This window comes from Protomyctophum parallelum (genome assembly GCF_964188405.1).
Source record: "Protomyctophum parallelum genome assembly, chromosome: 3".
Classification (NCBI taxonomy): domain Eukaryota; kingdom Metazoa; phylum Chordata; class Actinopteri; order Myctophiformes; family Myctophidae; genus Protomyctophum; species Protomyctophum parallelum.
The window spans coordinates 31,040,780-31,061,544 of NC_139698.1; the positions used below are offsets into that span (position 1 = coordinate 31,040,780).

The 20,765-nt window shown below is 41.6% G+C and overlaps 1 protein-coding gene across 3 annotated transcripts in view; it reads left to right on the forward strand.

The window, feature by feature from the left end:
* The first annotated feature begins 6,174 nt into the window (after positions 1 to 6,174).
* Positions 6,175 to 20,765, forward strand: part of oxr1a (oxidation resistance 1a) — a 175,460-nt gene continuing 160,869 nt past the window's right edge. For 2 of the 3 annotated variants that reach the window (XM_083761487.1, XM_083761488.1), the window contains exon 1: positions 6,176 to 6,407. The gene's annotated coding sequence lies outside the window, so the exon portion shown is untranslated. Of the gene's footprint in view, positions 6,408 to 20,765 lie in introns of all 3 variants that reach the window. The other variant, XM_083761490.1, reaches the window with a different exon arrangement.

Sequence of the window (20,765 nt, forward strand, 5' to 3'; positions counted from 1 at the left end):
TGAATAGCCTATTAAAGTATAAAATAGAGTTAATTGTTATGATAAATGTATGTATGTAATGTATAATCAAAATACAATATTTGCCTCCGAGGTGTAGGCTATCCGAGATGTAAAAATACTATACCTCAGAATTGTACCTATGTACAGTACAGAGTTAAATGTAGCCTACTTACCACCACTGCATTTACAGGTTTTCTTCTATACATTTTTTGTTTCTCAAATTAATTAGAATGTAAAATTGCATGGTGTATTTGCACTATGCTGTAGATTTGTTTTGCATGTTTTCTTTAGAAACCTATGCAAATTATCTCTCAAGGGCTACTGAAGACATGATCAACGATACTAAATGACTAGCTTGAAAAACAGACCAATCAGCAGATTCCAGGCTACTACATGTAACATGACTACTTTAAAGATGTGTATAGAAGTCAAGGACGTGAAATATGAGGATGTAAATAGTATTGCGACAGCAAGTCGCATTTACTATGAAATTGTACATTTTTGTCCGTCAGTCAGTGTATCACTCAAAATCCCCATACATGGGAAAGTCCCCATATATGGTGCCCAGGTCTCGTGACATCACGTGACATCATCAGGGATGGATGTCATAGTAAATGCGACCTGCTGTCACAGTTAAGCCCATATATGGAGATCCCTGATGTCATCAATATCGGCCAGCAACTCTACATCTGACCTCAAACCTTTAGATCTCCATATATGGATATATGTCAGAACCTGTTCTGACCCATATCTCTTTCATATGTTGATCCTTCCCCATCCATCCTTCCTCTTCGATGTCTCCCTTTTGACTTATACCTGTCCATTCAAACTCTAGTTTGAATGGACAAAGTTGGACAACAAAGTTGGACAACTCCAAAGTTATTAGTGCAGCCGGCGAAGAGTTCTCAACAGGCCCATGCCTTTCCATTCAAACTCTAGTAGACGGGCCTGGCCCAAAGTTATTAGTGCAGCCGCGCCCAGCAGCCGGCGAAAACTATAGTTCTCAACAGGCCCGAAAATTAAGGCCTGGCCCTGCCTGGGCCCTCATCAAACCCTGTACACTCAAGAGAATGTCCCAGCTGCAACCCTTAGATCTCCATATATGGAGCTGATCTGTTCTGATTTTCCATATGTTGATCTGACCTCATCAAACCCTGTACACTCAAGACATGCTCCTTATATGGCCAGTACAGAATTCATTCCATGTTTATCTGACCCCCCCATGCCAAAGCGCCAGTGCTCGCCCAGCGGTCTGCCGTCAACAAGGCGGATGCGTGCACGCAACCTCACCAGGTGAGGTCGCTTGTCGCCCTCAGGTGTCTTAATGGTATCTTAAGACAGGGTTTTATGTAAAATGTTTGATTCAGTGTGAGCCACGATACTACACCTGACCAAAAAAGCAATCTCTGAGGAAACGTACTGTCTCCTTCATTTATTTATGAGAGTGCTCCAGGGTGTTCATGGGGCGAGGCATCAGAGGTATCAGTCTTCAGCCCTCAGACTCCACGCAGCGCTCATCGATTTTAGCCCTTCCCCACTGAAGCACACCATCAATCAATACAGTAACAAGTCTTCATTTATACTTGAGAAATGCACTGTTTCCAACTCAGTGGGCACAGAGCTTTGGTGTTGTCAGTGGGACCAGTCAGAGGCATTCCTCTATGCTTGTCCTTGGGCCATACCTGCCTAACGACTGCCACAAGAATTGTGGCATTATCTTCGCTGAACAACCATACTAGTCAACAAAGTCAAGGATTTGTATCCAAATATCAATATCATAAGTCATCAGTGAATGGCGTCCAGGGTCCAGTTCCAGCCTCCGGACATCTGCCCTCTCCTACATTCCTTCATTCTGTCGCAAATAGTTCCGCTGAAAATAGTGGTTCACCAACCATTCTTAAAGGAGAATGCCATGCTAAAAGGCTTTCTTCCCTTTATTTGTAGTTGTTACGTCCCCAACAAAGAGGTCCAGGTGTTATTTTGTGCAAAAGCTCCTTATTGGCTATTTCCCCTATCATAAGCCTTAAATGAATTGCATTGAATTTAATGGGAATTGAATGGGGCTATGGGGTGTTGTGCTAATTCACTTATTTCCATCGCTCAAAATTATATGTTTTTTGTATATATCCTCTCTTCATAATGTAAATAATATCCCAAGCGGCACAGTTTACTACTTATTTCGATGGAAATAAGCAAATTAGCACAACACCCCATAGCCCTATTCAATTCCCATTCAATTCAATGCAATTCATTGAGCGCTTATGGTAGGGGAAATAGCCAATAAGGAGTTTTTGCACAAAAAAACACCTGGACCCCTTTGGTGGGGACGTAACGACTACAAAGAAAGGTAAGAAAGGTAAGAAAGCATTCTAGCATGGAATTCTCCTTTAAGAAGAAATGTATTCTTAGGACGCAGTTTTGATTTACAGTAGATTCTGACATTCATGTTTTTTATTTAATTAGGTATTGGGTAAGAACAGAATCTATGCACACTCAAGAACACATTTGGCACATTTGAGTGCTGATAATGTTTGTCCAAAATAATAGTTTATTCTGTTTTCTTCAATTCTACAAATGTATAATATAGGATTTAAATTACATCATACAATCATATTTTGATCATATCTTTAGAGCAGTGGTTTTCAAATTGTGGTCTAGGGACCCGCAACGGTCCTTGAAGGAGTTGCATGGGGTCCACAGCAAATTGAGCTATTTTCACCACCCCCCTCATTAGATCAGTAAAAAAAAGTCTAAAAAACTAAATTAAATTAAATTAAATTATCTTCCTGCCCTGGCATTTCTCCTTTGTGCCCTCAAAGATGTACAATACCGAAGGTCAAGTGGCCACCACCCTAAAACAGTGGTTTCTCAAGAGTAAAATTATTGTTAAACGTCTGCATTAATTAATGTACAAGAAGTCTACACAATTAGAGAATGTAGAATTATTTTAGTTTTTTTGATCAACATTTGCCTGCTATCTCTCCTAATGATACCAACATCAACACAGCATGGAATTGTGGACAAAATCTTATGCAACGACAACAAAATATTCTTTAGTTTAGGGTCTGAGTCAAGTCTGTGGCTCAAATGCTGAATAAATAATTGAAAACCACTGCCCTAAAATGATGAAATTCCAGGCCTGGTTAACTCTCACAATATTCAAACGCTTGAGTCATATAATCTGTGCAACGGAAGCACTGAAACCCATTTGAGAGTAATAAGCAGATGTTCCTCCTACCCCAACTTAGCAGAAATGAAAATTCTAAAAGAAAAATGAAAGAAAATATATTTTTGAGAACAGAAATGACAAACACGAGAACTTCATGTTATTAGCTTTCGGGCGGCGTAGTTCCAGACGCTATGTAGTATTCAGAGATTGTGGAACAATTGTCTGGTGGCTACGTGTGACTATCGACAATGGAAACAGCTACATGAACTAACCTGCGTAGCTCTCACTAAAGCTGGGGTTCACCAGGAACAGGCCTATGGCTCTCATTACGTGGGAAATGACTTTGTGTGAGTGTATGACCCCTCTGGGAAGAAAGGTATCTCAAAGCTTTGTGCTAAATGGACTGGACCATGTATAGTGTGAGTGTTAGGGTGGGTGGAGGAAGTACCCCTGGCCCCAAAACAAAAACACAACTCATAGTCACAATTAACCCAGACGGCTCTGTGATTGGTTTATTATGAGAGACTGGTGAACAGAGTGGCATTCACTGCCACACTAACTACGTGGCTTCCGTGGGCGGTTAGGGTTATGGACAGCCTGGACAGGGTTAGTATTGAGTGTGTCGGAATGGCAGTGTGTCACCCAAGAAATGCATGTCTTTTTGTTATTTATCCCACGATTTTGTAACCCAGTTTTCTTTTCACCCAGTGCCAATTATCTAATGTAATCCTGGGCGCTACACTTCCTCTGCCAACCTGGGGGGGCAGCAGACTGACCTCATGCCTCCTTCTATGCATGAGGTGTCCAAGCTGCTTCTTTTCACCTGACAGAGGGGAATTTCCCCGGCCGGACATAGCGCGTGGAAGGGACACGTTTTCCGACCAGTTCCTTTCCCCTCCATCAGGCGCCCCGGCTGGCCAGGGGGAGGTAGTTTTAGAGACCAGGATTACAGCATGTTTTTGTGAGGGTATCTACCCTAGGCCTAGGGGACACGGGGAGAACATGCAAACTCCACACAGAAAGGCCCTATCGCCAACCCCCGCCTCGGGTATGGGCACTGATGACGCGGAGGAGGGAACACGCCGCCAGTGCCCACAGCGTCCCCAGCAGGAATCGAACCCAAGACCTTCTAGCTGTGAGGCGACAGCACTACCAACTGTGCCACCGTGCCCCTAAGAAATGCATGTCAATAAACATTATTGTAATGTATACCACAATTTAAATGTTTTCCTATATAGGCCTACATGAAAATGTAATAATTTATTTAGGCTCAAGGCAGAATACTTTAATCACTTAAAACTACAGGGAAGGGTCATCAGGTAAGAAATATAATTATTTATTTGAACAACCTATTTAAAAAAGGATGACACAACATATCAGAAACCAGGTTAAAAACTTAAAATGTCAAATATGCTAACTATTAACACAATACCAGCAGACAGGGGGAACCAAAGGTGTCCTTGCTGGGGGAAGGCAGGGAGTGAGAGGAGAGGTTTGCACCATCACCAAAGAGCGTGTACGCACACACACTCAGCCACTCGCACTGCAAGACAATAGGATAAAGCTATGCACTATACTAGTTAAAACCCCAAGACGGGACTACAACTCTAGCCCACCTGTACTACTGTTACTGCTGGTACAGTCAGAGGCAAATATACTTTATATTCTAAATCTATTATTTTGCATCGATTCAATGGTTAGCTGGTTTGCACAAAACAAACTTAAACAAAACAAAATCAAATAACCAAACTAATAAGGACAAAAACAGCAGGGGCACAGAGCTCCTCCTAATAAAACAAAAAGACATACAACTGTAATTACAAATTAAAATACAAGTACAATAATGTTAGAGGCAGCCCTTTACCTCAGATTTAAGAATGCCACACTAGGCAATGAGAGGCCAAGCTGTCATCAGCGCTCAGTCCCTGGAGCATGCCACCGAACCAACTGGAGCTGGAAAAGCACCACATGAATGGAGGCCATGGCGTGGAGAAGCCACGCAGTCAGTATAGCTGGTCCATGGGGCAGCAAGCCACTAAACGATCAGGAGCCAACAAACAGCAGCTCCGCATGAGAGTCATACGAAGCTATAGTATAGCCTACAACAGGTGGGGGAAAACAAAACAGCCTATCCCAGGGTGGGATTCCCACTGTCAGATGCCTGCAAAATAAGAAACACTTTGCTCTTTACAATTTCAAAATAACATGGAGGCCTTACATACCGTCAATGACATTCTCTTGCACCTACAACCCCAACACACCACCAGGCAAACACAACAAGCCATCCATGTGTGTGTGTGTGTGTGTGTGTGTGTGTGTGTGTGTGTGTGTGTGTGTGTGTGTGTGTGTGTGTGTGTGTGTGTGTGTGTGTGTGTGTGTGCACTTCAAGGTCAAAAGGGCCAGACAAATTATAGACATAAACTGCATTATTATTTTGTTTGTGTTTCTTTTATGGCTCATAATAAAGTTGTTGTTTTTCCTAGGTCAAGCTTGTAGTGTAAAACGGCATCCTCAAGTGTTTTCTATTCATCACGGCCAACCCATTTTCCAATTGCCCCGGAGTCTGGGTGAGTGATGGAAATGTGACATGACACACATGCTGCATGGGCCAGATTCTAATCCAGTTTAGCATACTGCATTAACTGGCTGAGCCACCAGGGCACGCAGACCTCAGTATAAAACACAAGGGATGGCGCCTGCTCTAAGTATGTAGATTTAGAAGCTTGTGCGCCTGCTGTCTGATTACGTCTGAAGAGACTGTAATTAATATTATACAAAATAAGTCAGATTCGCGCGCAAACACAACAAACGCACAGTGTATATTTCAGATTCTGCAATTCATCATTTAATTCCCCTCATAAGTTATAACGGTAGCAGTTTATTTTATCAGCAACAACGCCGAAGAAGCTGTCCAAATCTCCACATAGCCTCTCTTCTGCCGCCCCCAGCCTGCCAGTGCCACTGGACCGCTTTCCTTGGTGTGGTGATGAGAGTGGTGTTAGGAATGGTCCGTTTGGTTTGATCCGTCCCTCCCCTATTCCACATCTCTGCGATGGTAGTTTCTATTACGAGAAGGTCAAATTACTCTGCATGTCTGCTTCTGACTGTGTACACAGTTTGAGCCGTGACACAAGCCTGAGGAAGAAATAAAGAGAATCGTATGTCTGCACGGCGCACATGATTGAAAACAGCTGAACTTCATCACATTGTGACTTCGCTTCGTTCCGGTGTGAATAAAGTAAGTACCCGACTGTCTGACTGGCTTGTTAGGACGGGTCTGTCTGTCTGGCGGAGACGCTTTGAGATCTTATTTAGATAACTGTCATGTTTCTGGGTATTTCTTTGCATAACAAATCTTTCACGATGATGCAGTATAGCATACAGACCACGATAATAACCATTATTGCACGTTAAAGATAGTACGCTTTACAAAAGTGTTTCCCCGGTGCCCCCGGAACGGTACGGCCGTACAGCTGACTTGTGCATTGTGCAATGGAAATGTAAAACATGCCATGCAAGCAATTTCAGTCATAAATACTATAATGTGTGCAGTGATTATAATGTAAAGCTCGCGCACCTGCCAACGGGACTGTATATAGGCGCACGACGCCCTGTCAAACATGTTGTTTACAAGTACATTTGACAGATTCATGTACACTTTTCTCCCAAACCAAACTGTGCTGCCGATATTTTACTTTTCTCCCAAACCAAACTGTGCTGCCGATATTTTACTTCAGTCCAATGCATATTGAATGACTAACTTAACTACCAGACAGACAGACAGACAGACAGACAGACAGACAGACAGACAGTGCAAGAGAAACTTCACTCCTCAGCAAAAGGCTAACTGGCAGCCTGGCGGGGAGCGGTGCAGGCTTAAACATGAGTCATCATTGTCTGTCCAAATCTCACATCTGCAGAGTATAGATGGGTCTATTATACCGTTTACATAATGCATCAAGGTACCATAGCCCATTAAGGTGCAATATGGGGATCCTCTGCTAAGACTATGTGGGATGCAGTCTAGGCAATTTTCATCCTGCTATACATACATCTTAATGGCAGGTCAGATAAGTTCATGACAGATCAGCAAGTTTGGAAGTGGATCAAGAGTGGATCATCTATACTGCCAGAATTCTAAGTGGTTCCCCTGAATCTGTGAGGCTCAGTCTGGGGCTTTGCTTAGCCCCTTTCGGGACCCTACGTAAAACTTTTTTGATATTTTGTTTAGTTTTACGTTGGGTCCCTGCTCGCTAGTGTATTTTCGTATGGAAATTCCTAAATGCGGATGTGGAGGTTCTCTCTAAAATAGGACCCGCGGCATGTGACGCCATTATTTTCCTTGAGTTATTCTGAATTCGGTAACTTTAAGTAGCTATACATCCCGGTGCGAATATCTCCTGTGGCGCGGAAGCCGTTAAGTATTTTTAATCTTTGTTTGACCGATTTGGTCGCTTTATTTCTTCTTGTTTGTTTACCGTTTATTGTACCGCCTCCCGGTGTGCGGTTGGCTTGTGAGGCTACGTCCCTGCCTCTGATCTGCTGTGTCATAGCTATAGCGCCACTAGCTAGCCAGATAGGCGGTACAATGAGGTGTCAATAAACAAGAAGAATCCAAGCTTCCAAATCGGGCAAACATATATTAAAAATACTTAACGGCTTCCGCGCCACAGGAGATATTCGCACCGGGATGTATAGCTACTTAAAGTTACCGAATTCAGAATAACTCAAGGAAAATAATGGCGTCACATGCCGCGGGGAGGCGTTTTAACATGTAAACATGAGCCAGTAAATGTTTTAATCAGGTGGCATGGACGACGTGGAACAGGACCCAATGCACTGGGTCGAACAAATGTCAGAAACTTCAGTAGCATTTGGGTTCTGCTTGGAGGGCTAGGGCTTTGCTCATTGTGGTGGTTGTTCAAGGTCAGGGCATAATAGGGGGTCAGTGTTACACCTTATATTCACGGGAGCCTGTCACAATAGTTATTATATTTGTATTTAATTTGACCACGTAGGTCAATTAAGAATTTGGACTTGCAAGAGGCAAGCCTCTTGACAGTTCTATTAATAATAATAACCCTGTTGACAATGATGGGTTATTGTGATGGCGGTTGTTTATATTTGTCCCCATTTACTGTATGGTTTGGATATACTTCATTGTATATTTATGTATATTGTTGGTAAAGTTCCCTCACCTTTTGCATCTCTAATCGTAAGAATTGGAACATTAAGAGGAAATGTTTTGCATTCTCCAAAACAATCTGTTCCCACAAAGTGGCAACTTGATATTGTTTAATGACATTTTTCTAGCTTACAATCTTATTAGCATAAACAAGGTCATTCACTTAAAACATATTTATGAAGAACTCTATAGGCATGTACACACACACACACACACACACACACACACACACACACACACACACACACACACACACACACACACACAGTATACGTGCCTTTAATTTTGATTCAAGTGATCTAATTATGCATGCTTTGATTAAATAATCACCCTACTGCTTGCTGTTACCAATTGGGCTATTGCATCAAGATTTGTGGCCAAGAAATTGCACTCATTTCAATTAGCTAAAATATATCTGTTATCTTCAAAGATTAAACTAAATTAGGTGACTTCCTGTATACTACAGTTCTGCCTATCTATACCAAGATATCCTATCTATACCAAGGCCACCTCACTGAGCTTTGGACAAGATGTCATATTGTATGCATTGTAATTGCAGTGCTGAAATATGATATACAGCGTAGCCTGTAGATGGCTCTAAGACAGAATTACTACCCAGAAAAGCAAGGCTCTAAATCATGTGGCGGTGTGGCTGCATATAGTACCATCTATCTCCACCACCTCATTAATGCACATGCACACACAGTGGTCAGGTAGGTAGTGTGCAGTTAAAGGGACACTTCACCCCTGTATGTTGCAACCATATCTTATTTTAATGATATTTGGAGGACGAGAAACACTTTCCTGGGGTTTTTATGTGTTTTTAGATATTTTAGTATTTCAAAGTGTCCATGATGTCATATGGACACTGGGCTCACTTACTTCCTGGACTACATCAAGGAAGCTCTGAGAAGGAAGGGAAGTGGTCATGGACACTTTCATGGGAGCCAAACTCGCAATGAATACATGGCAGTGAATGGAGCCGGCTGGACCAGCTCATAACAAACATTATTTATGAACAATTGAGACCTTTTGTAAAGTAATCACTTCTGGAAAATAACAGAAGACATATTACAGGTTGTTTTATAATCACTTACTTTTCGATGTGCACAGAGTGCACAGTTTATAATTGTATCTGAGGATCTAAACAGCAGCAGCAGGTATCGTTTCTGGCTCCGAAGTATTGTGAGATTTGGCTGCCAGACAGGAAACGGTGGGAAGTCTCGCGATACTTGGTGCGTTCAGAAAAGTACTTTGTGCTCTTTAGATACCATACCTCTATAACAATTACACAGTGTACACATTGAATAACCACACAGCAGACAATAATGTGTTACATGTCTTCTGTTATTTTCCAGAAGTGATTACTTTATAAAAGGTCTCAATTGTTCATAAATAATGTTTGTTCATGAGCTGGTCACTGAGCTCTCATTGACTCCAGTGCATTCTGCCAAACTTCCGGGTAGTTTGGCTCCCATGAAAGTGTCCTTCTCAGAGCTTCCTTGGACTACATGTTGTCTCAGTAAGACAGCCCTACACCTATATCCACAAGGAAGAGGAGTGCACCAAAGCATTATGGGAATTGTAGCCCAGTGAGCCCAGTGTTCATCACATCATGGACACTTAATAATTATATATATATATATATATATATATATATATATATATATATGTAAATGTTTTATTTTTTGAATCAATCTTTTCTTTATTTATTTTTTGATCAATTTATTTCTATTATATTTTCTAACAAGACAAACAAATGTAAATCACCAATGCTAAAATATCTATAAACTCATATTGCCCACATAAAAACCCCAGGAAAGTGTTTATTGTCTCTCAAACATCATTCAAATAAGATCTGGTTGCAAAAGGGGTGTCCCTTTAAGAGCAAACATCTCATAGGAATGCAGGCAAACACTATACAATACTAGCTATTAGCTATGGTGTGTTGCTATGTACTGTACTGAAATTATTTGGAATGTTGCATTGTTTCATGTTTCGACAGTTTACACAGCTTTCCTTTTTATTGAACTGGTGCACCTGCACAGTTCTAAAGAAATGGTGGTTCTTCAGGACTGCAAATGCAAACTGCAAAAATGTAGAGTAGATTCTGCATTTGTTCTGGCAGTGGTTGATTAATGGCTCTTTGTTGTCCTGCAATGGTCACATAATGGTTAGTACTCTGCTTATGATGAATATGACAAATACTGTAGCCCACTACATTTATTTTATTTGTATAATCAGTTAATAAAGTTTAGGCTACTCATGTAATATGAGTGATTAACAAGAATGCATTCAGGAATAATATAGTGAATAATCTATAAATCAGATAATGTTGCTGTGTACATACATCTAACTACTGTATTTTTTTAATCTACTCATAAATCAGCTTGGACTCCTCATGCATAGAAGGAAGCATGAGGTCAGTGTCTCCCCCCCCCCCCCCCCCCCGGTTGGCCCGAGGAAGTGTAGCCCCCTAGGATCACATTAGATCATTGACACTGGGTGAAAAAATGGGTTACAAAAATCGTGGGATAAAAATAATAATAATAAAAAGCTAGAGCCAAACCAATACATTAATTCAGTATTATATGCTGAGATAATACTTAAAAGAAGTATGCATTATCAGTGTGTTGTATAATCTGTTGTTTTCTTTCCTCTGCTTGGGATTATGTTTTTGTTGTCTGTAAGGAATTGTTTTGGTCCACCACTGGACCGATTGGTGTGAAACTTTGTACGCACACTTCCAGAATACCAAAGAAGACATTTTTCAATCGGCCTCATTGTGGCGCTATAACAGGCTTAACATTTTGGCCTGTAACTCTTGAACCGTAGGTAGTGCAGTCCATTTTCTCTGGATTCCATATGGATCATGTTGAACTCCCTGTATAGGCCACCCCTATTTCCGCCTGACTAGATCTTACACTATTTTGCCCTGGGAGTGGGTAGGCGAACAGGCCTGGCCGAGATTTGCACTTTTTTAAACACACTTTTCTAGTTTGGTTGGCTATACAGTATGAGGCATCGTATAGCTCTTGCCAATATTATGGCAGCAACTCAAATGAACAGCAGTGGCCAATGCGGTATAATTTAATGGCTGTAATTTCATTACTCACTCAGTCAGTCAGTCAAAGACATGCAAGTTTATTAGCTTGGCCTCCTGATCCAGCCAATTCTCTTAATCGAGGATTGGTATCGGTATCACTTACTGTAGGTTCTACTTAGAACAGCTAACATATGGGTTAGGGTACAATACGTGTCAATACTTTGAGCTCTGTACATTGGATTTAAGCTATTTTGCAAATAATGAATGTGCTATTTTAAGGGTTTTGAATGAGTAAAGGTACTTTTTATTTTATTTTTTAATTTTTTTGTGGAGCATCATATTGTTGAACCAGAGTAGGCTTATTGTAGCTAAGCATTAATGAAAAGTGCCTCTAAAAACTTCTGCCAAAGACAGGCCTCGAATCAAAACAAAACCAATTACATAATGACATGGGCTGTGGCAGTGATTTCCTGCCTTCTGTTGTGATTCCAGGAATGATGAAATAAAAGCCTTTTAGTGATTCCAAGAATTTTCATTATGTCCCCTAAGACCCCTAAGACGTACTTGTGAAGTGAAGTTTGTTGACAAAGAACAAGTTCTCCTTGCGATACCTAAAACAGTAGTCTGTAGCATTATAAATGTGGGAAAACACATTGCCAGTAGGACCAGTTGTATGGCAGATACTTATGTGAACAAAACTCTTTAACAGGGCCCATCGTTATAATCAAAAGTCTGTCATCTTATCAATTGTGATGACAGGGAGTTTATTCATTTTTTTTGTTCCACTTAAGAGTAGAAGAGCTGTTTTGGGATCACTGATAATGTAACCATCCATTGTGTTTATTGATTTATTATTTAGTATCCAAAGTAAGCATTAACATTCTTCAGCAAAACAATGACACCCTGAATGACTGCAGGTCAATAGACATAAGTAAACGGCAGGTCTGTTTAGTTCTCTCAAGATTAAAAAAAATAATGCTATCATGTTCCCCTTTGTCTCTCAAGGGAGACTTGTTGAGGAAAATGCATCTCCTTATCTTACCCTTCCTCTGCAGCCAAATTGAATATTGGGGAGAAATGTATAACGGGGAGAAAGCTAGCAGTAAGTTGTGGGTGGGTCCATAATAATAGCTTTACCTACGTACATACACATACAGTAAACGGCATCATGGGACTGGTTGGAGGATTACAGAGGATTTGCCATGCTAAGCCATGGTAACCCAGCCCAGTGACCCCTCAATCTCCTCCTCCCCCTCCTTCTCTGAGCAGACCAACTGACCAGTGTCTTCATGCTATAGAGACACACGGGGACTACAAATGTCACTCCCCCAAATGAGACAGCGGCCCCACTTCTGGTCCGTTTCAACGGTGTACTGCAGCTGCCAATGCAATCCCTATGAGAGGCATCATAAAATACCCTAATTTCACTGGTTCATTACTGAGGCTGTAGCGATTAAAGTGTCCCATATGTTTGATTTGTCCTTTTCAATGTCACATACCTGCCATCTCAGTATACAACCCACAATGTACTATAATATGCTCCATCAGTTTGTGAAAAGTGCTAGCATTGTAAATCTCAAGTCAAAGTGGTCGCACGGTATATAGCCTACATCACGTTCTTCACTGTTTTCAATACCCCGATATATTTTTTTATTTCATTTTATATGCTATGTATTTGTGGAAAATTATCCAAACAGGCTTGCAAGACTAATTGGGGAATTCACTAGGTAGTTGAAAATGTCAGGATATGTCAATACTCCATTTAGCTATTCAGCCAAGTTAATTAAACAACAAGTTGACAACGGTAAAACACACCGTCGGAGCTCAGAGGTATAGGTGTTCAAAAAGAAAAAAAGCTCCTACCTATAAATGTTCAAAATATAGACCTGAATGAACAAAATCAGTCGGGATCGGGATGTATTATTGAGAATTCCACTTTTCAAAGTCGGCGTTCGTAGCCTCGTAAAGTCAGTGACGTCCTTAAAAGTGACAGGTTCTGCCGTCTACCGTCTCCCCTCTGCTCCGTTAACATTATGGGTAACTCATTTAAGTGGTAAATTAAATGTGAAATACATCCTCTATTGAGAAAACAACAATATATGTAGACATTTGGAAACATATTTTTACTACAATTGCATTTCAATGGACTTCTATAGGCTGGTCTGCAGTACACCGTTCTAACGGACCAGAAGTGGGGACGCTGTCTCATTTGGGGGCGTGAATAAACATGCAACCACAACTCCTGTAGAGGTGTCTCACCTCCAGTGTGAAAGACCTTCATGATAAATGAAAACACATTTTGATCTGTTGATGCAATTCTGTTGGGTGTCATGGTAAATGGAGAAAAAACTGTGGAAAACATAGGCTTCCTGAAGTGGTCCAGAGTATAATGAGCTCAATATTGCCACATATAGAGCACACAGCATGAGGTAAATTAAGGGCTTGTTCCAGAGCAAACAGTAGGCTAATAGTCCGGGTGAACATATTTGTAAATCTGACAACCAGCTGTCATATATGACAGGATTATGCCACATACTGTATCTTGATTAGAAAAACGTACTACAGGCTACTGTATGATTTTTATTTTTGACCCAGAACAAATGAACATTCATTGGTTTCTCTTGGACACTGCATGAAAGCATATTCACGTACTGTACGTGCACGGACAGCCAAATATCATTCAGTGATATGACTCAAAAGTCCCTAAATCCTGATTTATAATTGGTTGCACGTTGTGTTGTGACGTGCACCAAAAATGGCAGATCTACAAGCCCACAGCGCGTCAGAACGCCATGTATTGTGAGCTTATAGATCTGCTATTGCACGACACCGCCAGTGAGCAACTATTCAGGCTTAACTCACCTGAGTTCATTTGTTTACGTCCTAGCTTCTGGTACCTTGCCAAGAGATACTCTCTCACAATAAAATACTGATGGGTAGATTTTGAAGGTGCGTTTTACCAATGGAAATACATAAATTGGCCTCGCTCTGCGCACATTCGTATTATGAAAGGCATATCGGCCCGTGTTGAACGCACTGGCCCGTGTTGAACGCACACACATTATGGCTTACCGCGTTGCTGAATATTTTAGCATTGTGGGAGTGTCCATATGTTAATTATTTTCGCTTTGCGCAATTTGCTATTAAGCCCCTTGACCTAAAGACACTCAGCGCATAACGATTAGACGTGGGTCTGACCACCTCATAAACGCAAAAAGCACTGTTTGATTTGACACTTGAGCGGCTCTGTGAGGCTGCTAGAGTGTTGCCATGTCTGTTTATTATAAGCGGCTTATTTTTCTGTAAAGTTGCTTTCTGTGTGGTTGCTTTTCTTGTTTCTAAAGTGGTTATTTGGGCTTTTCTCCTAATGTTGTTTAAACCAGTGATCCTCACACAGCACATTCCCATGTCAAGGATCCCCAGATGAATGCATTTGCCCAACTAAGGACGGCTAATCCAAAAATTAAATAAAAAGATTACTTTTGAAAATAGCAGATCTATACCAGCTCACAATGCATCACATTCATTCATTAAAACTATGAACTCTGACTGCAGGGGGATATATAATGATCATTATAACAATGTGCAAGAACATATTTAAAAAGAAGGAAGAACTTTATATTTGTGGACAATCAAAATATGTTTTTTTATTTTAATGTGGTGTCATTCAAATTAATCTGGATATGGCAGACTCACTATTTAGAAAATAAAAACATAAACATAACACTTCATTTAAAATAGGTTACAGACCCCTGTTATATGTGCTTATTTTTATAGACCTATTTACTTGTTTCTATGAGACATGGCAGTTTTGCGTCTTTAAAAAAAAAATGTTGAGATTAGAAACGGCCATAATTCTTTCATTTCTCAACCTTAAAAATAAATAAAAACATCTCCATAATCCGTGGGAAATGTGCTTTCATATGCTGTATCACACCCGATTCAAGTCTTCTTCAATAAAATGCTACGAGCGAACTCAGCGAAGACCATACCATCGGGGCCACAGCATTACGCAGCACGCATTCAACTCATTCCTTCGTCGTGACTTGAATGAAATAAAATATAATAAACGTTATTTTACTGGTGTTTTTCAATAGAAACAAATAAAGAGCGTGTGTAGGCTACTGTGTGCAAGTGCAACAGTGCATATACATGCATGCACTAGGCTATATTTCTTCCGTGTCGGGATGGTGATTGAGCTCTTCAAGTTCACAGCCCGTTTGGTCTTTCATAAAAAAACGTTGATATTAGCCTATAAACACTCATGGTTCTCTCATTTCTCAACCGTTTTATTAAATGTAAAAATCTCCATATTCCTTAGGAATCTTGCTTTCATTCGCTGTATGGTACATGGTTCTATCGTTATCGAATTAATTAATTACGCATGGATTGCCAATTTGCCAATATGCTGCTATCTACTCGCAATTCCATTCCGATCTGAAAGGTGGGTCTGTTCTTTTGAGGCATAAAGGTGACAGCATGCAGTGCAATAGGAATAATTAACCCAAATGTGACAAAGGCATGTCATGTCTTCTATGGTGCCAGCCTGAAGAAATGTCATACCACGATCCCCAAAGTGCGCATTCCGTATGTGACATCAGCTGACTGGTAAAGAGAATAGTACGGACATGTTGATTGGGTACGTCTCAAACACGCCTTAAACACACCCATGACTAATTCAAGGCCGTTTTGCGCACTCCGCGGGGTGTCAAAAGCGCTTCTTAACATGCCCAAAATTGCAATGTGACATACTACACGCCCCCAGATCATAATACTGTAATTAGATTAGTAATATAGAAGTAAGTAAAATAGAAGTCCTAAATCGACCCCTGAGTGTGAATTTACCCGATATACAGTACTCTCAGAGTTAATTCAAAACCTGTTGGGGAGCTCAGGTTTTCTGTCATTTGCCACCATATCTTCATCTGAGTACATTATTCTGAAGCCTCTGTGCTCAGTCACACAAACCTCCGGAACATTATCAGACAGAAATAGACAGACCCAGGAAGAAACGGCCAGCTCCGTTTCAAAATGAGATAATTTGCTTGGTATAATAATCTAATTTGATTAGGTAACAGATGGGCAATGTTACTCATCCTGATTAATTTCACACCTACCTCACACCTATCTTCAAGTTTAAAACTTTTACAATAATATATACAGTAGTTAGTTGTGGTACTGGTATCAATGTGCACGGCGCGCCTATTTCAGAGCACATTGCACTAGTCTTCTGCAGGCACAGTTGTTGACTTTGGCTCTGTCTCACCACTGTACAGCCGAGTGGCATTGTCAAAGTTGAACATTTATCAACTTTGACGCTTAGCTTTTTGACCCCCAGGAACGTGCCTAGGGTGCCGGCCCGATTCCGGTGAGCCGCCCCGTGGTCGAGAAATGAGAGAGTTACCATGTGGGGGTCCCCGGCAGGGTCTGTGTGGTGGTCCCCAGGGGGTCCCCGGAACATCCAGAACCCCAGGAACGACCCAGGGCTCGTACTGTAGTGTACTCTGTGCCACTTTACTCTGTGCTGTACTCTACTGGCCACTTTAGGTGTTGTAGCTTTCCGTGCTCGGACATACAGACACAGACATACAGACAGACATACAAAGCTGTGGGGGGGCTAGCGCCTCCTAAATACAGCTTTTGTCTCAAGATTTGCCATTGACATTGAAAGGGGAATTCAGGTCAAATGTTGTCCCCACACGTCTCAAGATTTGCCATTGACAATTAAATAGATACTTTATTGATCCCAGAGGGGAAATTCAGAGCTCATACAGGCATACAATAAGGTTAAAAATACAGCACAAAACTGTTTATATAGGGCGGCTATGACAGTTCTCAAAGCAGTAGTTTTATAGAGCTCGCATTACAAGTGCACTTTTTGCTACATTGTATTTTCACTCATTATTGGACTGGGTTCAAATAGTGTATAAGCTATTAAATGAACTCAGCCTGTGGTTTAATATTTTTGTATCGGTCATTGTAATTTAAGCAACATTTACAGTCTCCCATTTTTAGCCAGGCTACAATGAGCATCCACTGCATGGTCCTCTTCAAGAGTTGAATTACACTACCAGGCGATCCATGTATTTTTGTAGTGCATCTCTAAACGTTGTATAGGTCGTCATGAACGGGACTTGAACACGCAGCGTGCTGTCAGGCCAAAGCCTATATGTGGCGATGCGCCTGGACCACTAGGCCAGTGGGCGCCCCTAGATCATCCCTTCTTGTCACCTTTACCGGTTTACAGGTTTAATGTTTGTCTTTTGTTCAATGTTTGTTTTGTAAACGCATTGACAATGAAGGGAAAACTTACATCATAATGTGTCATTTACGTCATATGTCTCTTTAATATATTAGCATCCCTCACTTCACATGGGTGTGATTTTTCTTTTCTATATGCAGATATGTTGGTTGGTTAGTTCACATATTTTATGCGACCGTTTACCTTATTGTTTGGTGACTAGGGCTCATGCTTACTCTGCTTACTTAGTTTGAGCATGTCACCCTGGCTGCTAAATGCCTAAATTGTACAAAAATAGCCATTACAAAATCCATTTGAATAACTCATCCATTCTCATACTTGCATGAAAATTGTGACGTTAGTCCTGCATGCACATGATTTCGCAATAGGACCATTCAGGTTGTGACAACTTGTGAGTATATCTGGACACTGAAATCATCACACATGATGAAGCTGCTATCCCCTTCAGGTTGATAAGACACCGGCGTCATTTACATTTAGATTCCTCATTTGGCAGCCAAATGCTTTCATCCAGAGCAGCAACAATGACACAGTGAACCTCAGGCACATTGCAGAGGTCCACAGGGAATAAGCAGATAAGATGCCCCTGAGAAGATAACGACAGCCATGCATCACCACCGTTAACGGGAACGCAAATATGGGAGTCAGGAATGACAGAGAGGGTGTTTACTCGTTGCCCAGTAATTGACTGAACATTTCCATAATGGCATTGTGTTTCCTGCCAGGCTAATGTGACCACTATTAGTCGAGGAAACATGCCGTAATCAGGCTGTATGCACGCCACCGGTCTGATGCAGCCAGGGGAATGAATTGGGGAGAAAGGAATGACGGGAGCGATGTGAACAATGGTTATGTGGCGGACAATGGGACACATAGAGGTGATGAGTGGAGGGGAATGTAGATAGGACAGGAGAGGGAGGAGAAGGAGGGGAGAGGGAGAGATGAGGGTAGTAGAAAAGAGGTGAGGAGGAGGAGAGAATTACAGGAGGGGAGGATGGGAGGAGAGGGATTAAGGTGTATATATGTATAGTGTCATTATATATTCCACTGTTGCGTTCTTAGCTTACGCATGTTACATGTTACTACTACTTTTTATGTATGTGATGCCATGATTATTGCCATGCCATTTTGATCAGATTCTAAAAATGTCTTCTACATCCTGACAGTTTTCTGAAAAAGCTATGTTTCTATGTCAGTTGTTCTTCGATTTTTCTAAAATAGCAGACCTACAAGCTCGTAGCGCGCCACCGAGTGGCGCGCTATGAGCTTGTAGATCTGCTATTTTTCAATAGCTAAAGCATAACATAATGCTAACACCAAAATGGGTTCCCGCCCAAAATGGGTTAATGTAAATCGCTCTAGATTAAGTCTGCTAAATGCCTAAATTGTAAGGTAGTGGAAAGGAGAGGAAGGTGAGGAGGAGATGGGACAGGAGTGGGAGGTGAAGCGGGGAGCAGAAAAGGCGGTGAGGAAGGAAGAGCAAGGGGAGACGACAGGAGAAAGAGGTGAGGAAGGGAGAGGACACAACATGGGGGAGGTGAGATGGGGACAAGGAAGGAAGGAGAGAGGAGAGGAGAATCAGATGAGTCATGTCACTGCAGCAGTCTGATTGAAATGCCACTGCAGCTCTAAACAGGTGGAATGTTTTGGGTGTGACTTTTGAGGCTCGACTCACACGCATGCGCTTCTGCCAAGTGCCAACTCATCTGAAATGCAAGCCGAAAAGCGTCACATTTCAAAGTTTCCTTGTCTTGTGGGTTTTGTGGACAGTGCGTAGTTCGTTTGAGTTATGCAGCCTGAGTGTTGGCTCAGGCTCACTGAAAGAAAACTACAAGCTAAATGGCTGCCAGGTGGGGTCAAACGGAGCCATAGAGTAAGACAGAGTTACAACATTGAGGGGGCAGGAAACTGAGTGCTGGAGTGCTGTTCATGCAGCCTAGACAGTGGCGAGCTGGATTTTGAAATGCATTGTTTTCAACGAGGGCGGTGCGAATAAGAGCTATTTTAGGCATTTGTGCAACATGACAACTGTTTTAAAGTATTGTACAGTGACAACTATTGTCTCTGTAATGTTTATTTTCTACTATTACTAAAAGCGATCTAAAATAAAGGGATTTAAGATCATTAAAGCTGGGCTGTTACCTGAGTCCAGTGCATTCTGTTCGCTATGCTCTTCGGCAATAGAAGTCTATGTAGAAGAGCTGCCGTTGAAGCTGCCCCATGAAGTGAACAGAGTTGTCGTAACTCTTGTTGTCGTAACTCTTACACTATGGCTCTGGGGTCAACACACCGCACTTCTGTACTATTGGTTGGCAGTGTGTGTGTGTGTCCGTCTATATCTATCTATGTAGGCCTACATGTCAGATTATATAGGATTAGAAAATGCAACTGTAATGTTTATGAATGCATGCTTGCCATGTAATTAAATTAATGGAAGCGCCTCACAGTAGCCTATTGATTGTATTTAATGCAAAGATGTATTTGAGAAGACCATACATTGTGTACTGCCTCAGTTCCAATTGAAACGTAATGGTGTACTCTCTAGCCCCACCCCCTGATCAATACTCTACTTACACTAAACCCACCCCTGATCAATAATCCACTTACACAAAGTCTACATTTTGGACTAACTTCCAGAACCACCTCTTGTCATGTTCAGCTCTCGAAATGAAGTAAGGTTGTGAACGGTGACACTGCTGTTGTTGAGCGCTGTCTGGTAGCGGAAACAGTGCATTGGTTCCAGGCAATGTTTGTCCCTTGTCTTGTGTCGACTGTCGAGTGGACCTGTCAGCCATGAACTCAAAGCCTGGGTGTAGGCTGAACCCACAGCCCTTCTCGTGTCATTGTTTTTTTTACGGTCGAAAGCTCGGAGCAGAAGTGTGGGCTAGAAAACCGCTAATACCTGCTGTCCCTCTGTCTGTCTGACGCATTCGCCTCAATCCATTACATGCTTGGATGCTGATGGTGTTTGTCAGGACACTCTACCCGCCCAGAGACAATTAAGCTGAAACACAAGGCTGGCTTAATGAAGCTCGGCAGGACAAACACCCTCAAACAAGGTTCTTTTACCACAGATAAAATCACATTCCATTCATGTCAAGGG